The sequence below is a fragment of the Solanum verrucosum genome, unplaced genomic scaffold (assembly GCF_900185275.1).
Source record: "Solanum verrucosum unplaced genomic scaffold, falcon-dt-bn FXZP01000175.1, whole genome shotgun sequence".
NCBI lineage: Eukaryota > Viridiplantae > Streptophyta > Magnoliopsida > Solanales > Solanaceae > Solanum > Solanum verrucosum.
The window spans coordinates 663,980-669,979 of NW_026020399.1; the positions used below are offsets into that span (position 1 = coordinate 663,980).

Genomic DNA, 6,000 nt, shown 5'->3' on the forward strand with positions numbered 1-6,000 from the left:
GAGGCAAGGCATTGGGGCTTAGCTACTGCCCCAAGACCACGACCATCACCATGACTCGTGGTCTTGACCACGGATCGTGAGAGGTCTCGTGGTCATGCCTTGGCATTTGGGAGCTTGGCAAGTTGAAGGGAGGCACTGGTCAAGGGACCACGGGCACCACCACGGGCCGTGGTGCCCTTGATGGCTCGTGAAGAAGAGGGGCGTGACCCCTGGCAAGGGGCTACCTAGTCGAGGGTTATTTAGTAAATTCCCTTTTAGTTAGTTTTAAGTGGGGGTTATCTTATATTGATTTTATACACATATATAAAGTCTTTTAAGTCTTTAAACACCCCCAACTAAGTCATTTAGAATTAAACCCTAAATCACTCATCTCTCAAATATTTCTCTCTCTAGAAAACCTTCATTTAAGAAGAAGCTAGAGAAGGAGCAAAGGTCAAGAACAAAGGCTCCATTGTTGAAGGCTTATGCTAGGGCTTTGATCAAGGTATGTTTAGCTTTTCAGCTATGGGTTCTACCACCCATATAGTCCCCTAAAATTTCCCCAAATTTGTGAAGAAGAACCCCAATCTAAGCTAAGGTTTCTTCTAATGAGTGGGTTTAGTTGGGTATGACTCCAATTGGTTGGATAATACTTATTTATGGTTAATTTAGTGTTTATTCATGATATTATGGTGAATTTATGTGAATTCCATGGTTAACCCTAGAAATCAAAGTATGTGGGTTTATGCCTTGTGATGAGAAATTGATTATTCTTGATGGATCTTCTAGAATTTTTATCATGTATAGGACTTATTCAAGAATAGGAATATGAAATCATGAATTGAACTAGATTTATGAATGTAGGATAAATCATGAATTGTAGTGATTGAATTTGGGACTTTATGATGAATTATGCTTAGAATCACATATAACTAAGGCTTGTGATGATTTTGCCTTGTAATTTAAATATGAACAAGAATAGAATGAAGTAAAGCTTGTAGTCATGAATGTTGAATCACTAGGGCTTTGAAAGTAGAATCAATGTGATGAATAAAAGTCTAATAGGCGGATTTGTGGTGAAAGGCCTATACTCACCTAATTAACTTTATGAATGCTTGAAAGTATGAATCGATAGAATCATTTGAACATGGATTGGTTTTCAAGGACATCCTTTCATAAGACATGAGTGTTAAGCAAGGCTTAACAATGTAAATCTTGGGGTGTATGCTTGGCTCCAAGTGGATATTGATAATGAGATGAAGTGTTACACAAGAAAGGGTCTGGGCTCCAAGTTGAAAGGAGAACAACACCTAGTTGATATGAGGACTATCCAAGAAAAAAGGGGAACTCTTACGTAGTAGAGTGTGGGTTTTCCCAAAGTTAGGTCTCATGAGATGAAAACCTTCACATAGTTGAGTTAAGGTTTCTAGTAGCAATCTCCATATCCAATGAACTAAGACATGCTTTAAGAAGCATCTCATAGTATTCTAAAGCATAATTGAACTAAGACTCACTTAATAAAGTACCTCATAGTGTTCAAGAGTATATATGGACTTAGACATGCTTAAGGTAGTATCTCATAGGGTCCATGTTGATGATGAACTAAGACATGCTAAAAGTAGTATCTCATAGGGTTCAAGCTAATAATGAACTAAGATGTGCTTAAGAGAGTACCTCATAGTGTTCTAAAATAAAAGAGAGGAACTAGGTTCCAAACCAAGAAGTATGAGTATAAGGACCTAAGAGTTGTACTTAACATGAGTTGTATTATGGGATGCTATGCATGCATTGCACAAGTATGACTTTGGGATTATTAAAGAAAAATATTGAGATAAGATTGTGTTATAGTTGCCTTCCTTGCTATAAGTGACTAAAGGTGAGCGATTCCCTTAATGATGAAAGTTAAGTTTATAATGAGGCCAAAAGAGGGTGAATATGACTAGGATGACTTCAAGGTTATGTTTAGTGTGGAGGGTAGTATGAGATGTCTTTCATGCATTGCACAAGTGTGCCTTGAGGATACTTAAGAGTATGGTACCCTTATGGTAGAGAAGTTTAAAAGTTGACTATGTATATAGACTATGATCAAGATGACCAAAAAGGGATACTTGGCTTGAGTGGTATTATGGGATGTTATTCATGTTTTGCACATGTATGCTTTTAAGGTTACTTGAGAATGGTTCTATTATGGTCTAGATGACTAAGAGTCAGTTATGCTTATATGATGCTTATGTTGGAGACTTTGCTTATTATGATATGACTTATCTCCTATGCTCATTAACTATGTCTTATGTTGACTTATGATTATATGATTCTTATGTTGGAGATTATGCAATGCTTATGTTTTTTTCTCTTATGTTTATGTCTTATGTTGACTAACCATTTTGAGATGCTCTTACGATTTTGTGCTAGCTATCATAGTTGGTACATTTTGTACTAACGCATATTGCCTATATTCTAATCAAATGTATGGTTTCAGAGATTGAGTTCCTTTGAAGGCTAGGTTTCTAAGGAGCAAGAAAAGTTGAGATTTTGGTGAGTCTTCACAGCTTCGAGGACAAACCCGTGGTTCCTTTATGTCATTTCTTTATGTTTTAGACATTGTATGGGCTGCGTCCCAAGACTTTTATTCAAGAGTTTAATAAATGGTTTGAGACAAAGGTTTAGTAAAAACTTTCGCTTGTTTATGAAAATGTTTTCTATTGTATGGTTTTAAAGAAGTTTTAAATTTTCCATACTTTTCTGTTATCTTATGATTATGCTAGGGCTTGTATGAGACCCATCGGGGTGAAGTACGCCATGTTACATCTAGGGGGTACCACTGGGTCGTGACAGATATTGATTATCATTTTATAAGAGAAAAAATCACATAAAAATTAGTGTCTACCAAGTACATTCCTACACAAGATCAACCAGTTGATCTGCTCACTAAAGGACTCACACAAGTGCAACTGCAACATCTCAGCTCCAAGCCAGGAGTTCTGAACATCTTCTCACTTCCTAGCTTGAGGGGGAGTGTTGAGAATGAGAAGAACAAGACAGAGTCAAATGTGTGAACCTGGTCCTTCGTATGTGTTCCCTACCCACTGTTACTGTGTAACTAACTTTCCATTAATTAGTTAAGGCAGTTACAATTAGATGTAAGTCGGTTAGGATAGCTAAGTGTGATTAGATATCACAACTAATATAAAGAGGAAATCTACAATGTAACTACACAAGATTGAATAACAAAATATTCTTCTTCACATTGTTCTCTCTATTCTTCTTCTTCTTTTTCACTATTCATAAATATCTTCATGGTATGGTGGCGAAACGTAAAAGGAGAAAATGGAGGGGACTGGTAGCGGTCGCTCTTCGCTGGAGTTCGTAGATGGAGCAGATGGTTTTTGCTAATTGTTTGATGGGTGTTTTCAAATGGATTGTTTACATGTTGTTTTTGAAAAGGAACCCAACATTAAAGATGAAGATGAACAAGATAGAACAAAAATGGGTTATATTATTAAGTAGGTCGGTTTGGATCGGGTTAAAATTGATAATTTAAGTAAAATTGGTTAATTTGAATCAGTTTGGGGATTTCTGTCAATTGAGGGGTATAAATGGTGAAATTAGTAACGGCGAGGACATAAATAACTTTATTTTAATGATATGGTCATAGTCAACTAGCTAGTAATAAACTAAAATTGAGGGGCATTTTTGACCATTTCCCATTAATAAATTATAAAATGACATTTTTAGCCTTGTTAAGCTGATGCCCACGAAGAAAAATATAAAATCAAGGCCCAAACGAGTCCAGCGTTTCAGAATTAGGGTTTCATACACCTGGACTTGTCTATATAAACTGATATTCACCTGACTAGCCTCATTCATCCACGGCCTCCTCTGTTCCTCCATGAAATTCTTATATATTGTATAGTATAACTATTTGATTCATTGTTAGCTATTTTTTCTTTTTCATGTTTTATTTGTTAAATTTGTAGCTATTTATCACCTATGAGGAAGACATCCCAGGAATAGGAAGTGCCGTATGACACTTTAAACAGCAGCGGCGGCGCAGTTTCCACTCTCTTTCCCACCCACCATTGATCGGATTCTATCCAGTCTCCGTTCAATGGTCGGGATCTGTGGCCTTCTGCTCCGTCGTTGTGTGTGTGATTTGTAACGGGTCTCTGAGGTTTAATCCATTTTTGAATAATTTATAGTCTTATCGGTCCGATGCCACGTCGACGGTAGCAAAATGCGATGACCGAAGATGCTATGATTGGACCAATAACAAGTTTTAATTAACGTTTCGCATTCTGATAGGAATCTGTGTATGGATCTTTTTCAATTCCTTCACGGAGCCGTTTCGTGCGATTACATTCCTTTTCATATTTATAATTTATTTTGAAGCCAATGATGATTTTTATATAAATATTTGGAATTACCGTCTGAACATTATTGATGTGTGATTGACTATCTGAGGCTTCACTATTTTTTCCAATCTCTTCTGAATATTAATTTTCCAAGTCTTTAAATTATTTAAATTTATGACTTAATCAATTAATTTAAGTTAAAAATATTTAATAAATTGAGATATCTTGATATTAACGAAAGATGTGATAAATGGTTATGAAACTTGTTAATTCTATTAACCAATCTAGGAGTTTTGGGCTGATGCTACAACGCTGGAATAAAAATCCTTATTTTTACTTTTACTAAACCAGTAGTAAAAAAACATGCTTTAACCATCTCAAAATTTACCATAAACATCCTTATATTAACTTTTGGTAAATCTGTAGTCAAAAAAGTTTAAAATGCTAACAATGAATTGGCAAACAAGTAGTCAAAAAAGTTAAAAAACTGGTAAACCTGTGGTAAAGAAGAAAGATATCAGTAATTTTCTTTGGGGAAAACAGAAGAAAAACAGCGAAAAGAGGTGTATACAACGAGCTTAGACATCAACGAGGAAAATAATACTTGTTAGAGTATAACCATTAGTTGGTAATTTCCTCATGGATGGAAAACTTTAAACTTGAAAAACTTAAAGTGGTGTTTGGTCATTTAATTTGGCAAATATATTTGCCTATTCCTAGTTCTCAAATAGTATTTGGTTCAAGTTCTAATATTTGGGAAAATTTAAAAATTACTCTAAATTATTACTCTCTTTTTCATTTTATGGGACCTGTTTTTTTTAGTCTGTCCAAAAAAGACATATTTTTATATTAAGTAATAATTTAACTATAAAATGTCTATTTTACTCTTAATGAAATAATTTATAATTATAAATTTTTTTATCATTCATATTAGACCACAAGTTTTAAGTCTTTTTTTTTTAAAAAATTTTGTATTGAGTCAAACTATCTCATATAAAATGAGATGGAGAGAGTATATTTTATAAAAAATACCTATTATTCATTAATTTCAACTAATATTTGCTATGAACTCCTTCGGAAAAGTTGGAAAAATTACATAAGTGAAGGTTTTTTATTTAATAATTACCACTTTTAAGTATACTTTTAATTTATTACCATTTTTGTCAACTTTTAGCAATACTTACTTAAATAATTTTGTTCTTTTAAACTTAGCAAAAAGTGTTGTCATTCGCAACTTTTAGCAGTACTGTCATTCAATCAAATTGTTATATATGGTTAAAAGAATAATGTTGACAAATATAGTAAATATTTTTTAAAAAGTGTACACGCAAGTAATTTTCCCGGAAAAGTTTGAATTCTAATTTGAGTGATAAAATTGAGAAAAAAGAACAATTTATGTTTAGTGGGTTATAATTATAACTTAATCAGTGATAAGTTTGAGTATGCAATTATTGAAAAACATTTATTGCAAATTTTGGGATAGCTAAAGAACATTTTTTGTTCACAATTATAGCATAAGGATATTTTAAGTTCGGGTTATTCATGGTTTTACCCCATAACTCAATAATCTAGTATTGTATTGCGAAACTACCAAACTAACATAAAATGAAAAAGAAGAAAATGGAAACAACAATAAAGAGTCCAGCACCAAAACATATATTTTTTGAAC

The 6,000-nt window shown here is 33.6% G+C and overlaps 3 non-coding genes across 3 annotated transcripts; all 3 read left to right on the forward strand.

The window, feature by feature from the left end:
- The first annotated feature begins 3,964 nt into the window (after positions 1–3,964).
- On the forward strand, positions 3,965–4,029 carry LOC125839844 (small nucleolar RNA U49). Its single transcript, XR_007443712.1, has one exon. It is a non-coding gene; the product is annotated as a small nucleolar RNA U49 (small nucleolar RNA).
- A 156-nt stretch (positions 4,030–4,185) lies between these two features.
- On the forward strand, positions 4,186–4,340 carry LOC125839837 (small nucleolar RNA snoR2/U65). Its single transcript, XR_007443706.1, has one exon. It is a non-coding gene; the product is annotated as a small nucleolar RNA snoR2/U65 (small nucleolar RNA).
- Positions 4,341–4,365: 25 nt separating this feature from the next.
- On the forward strand, positions 4,366–4,447 carry LOC125839835 (small nucleolar RNA snoR77Y). The gene has a single exon (XR_007443704.1). It is a non-coding gene; the product is annotated as a small nucleolar RNA snoR77Y (small nucleolar RNA).
- The last annotated feature ends 1,553 nt before the right edge of the window (positions 4,448–6,000 follow it).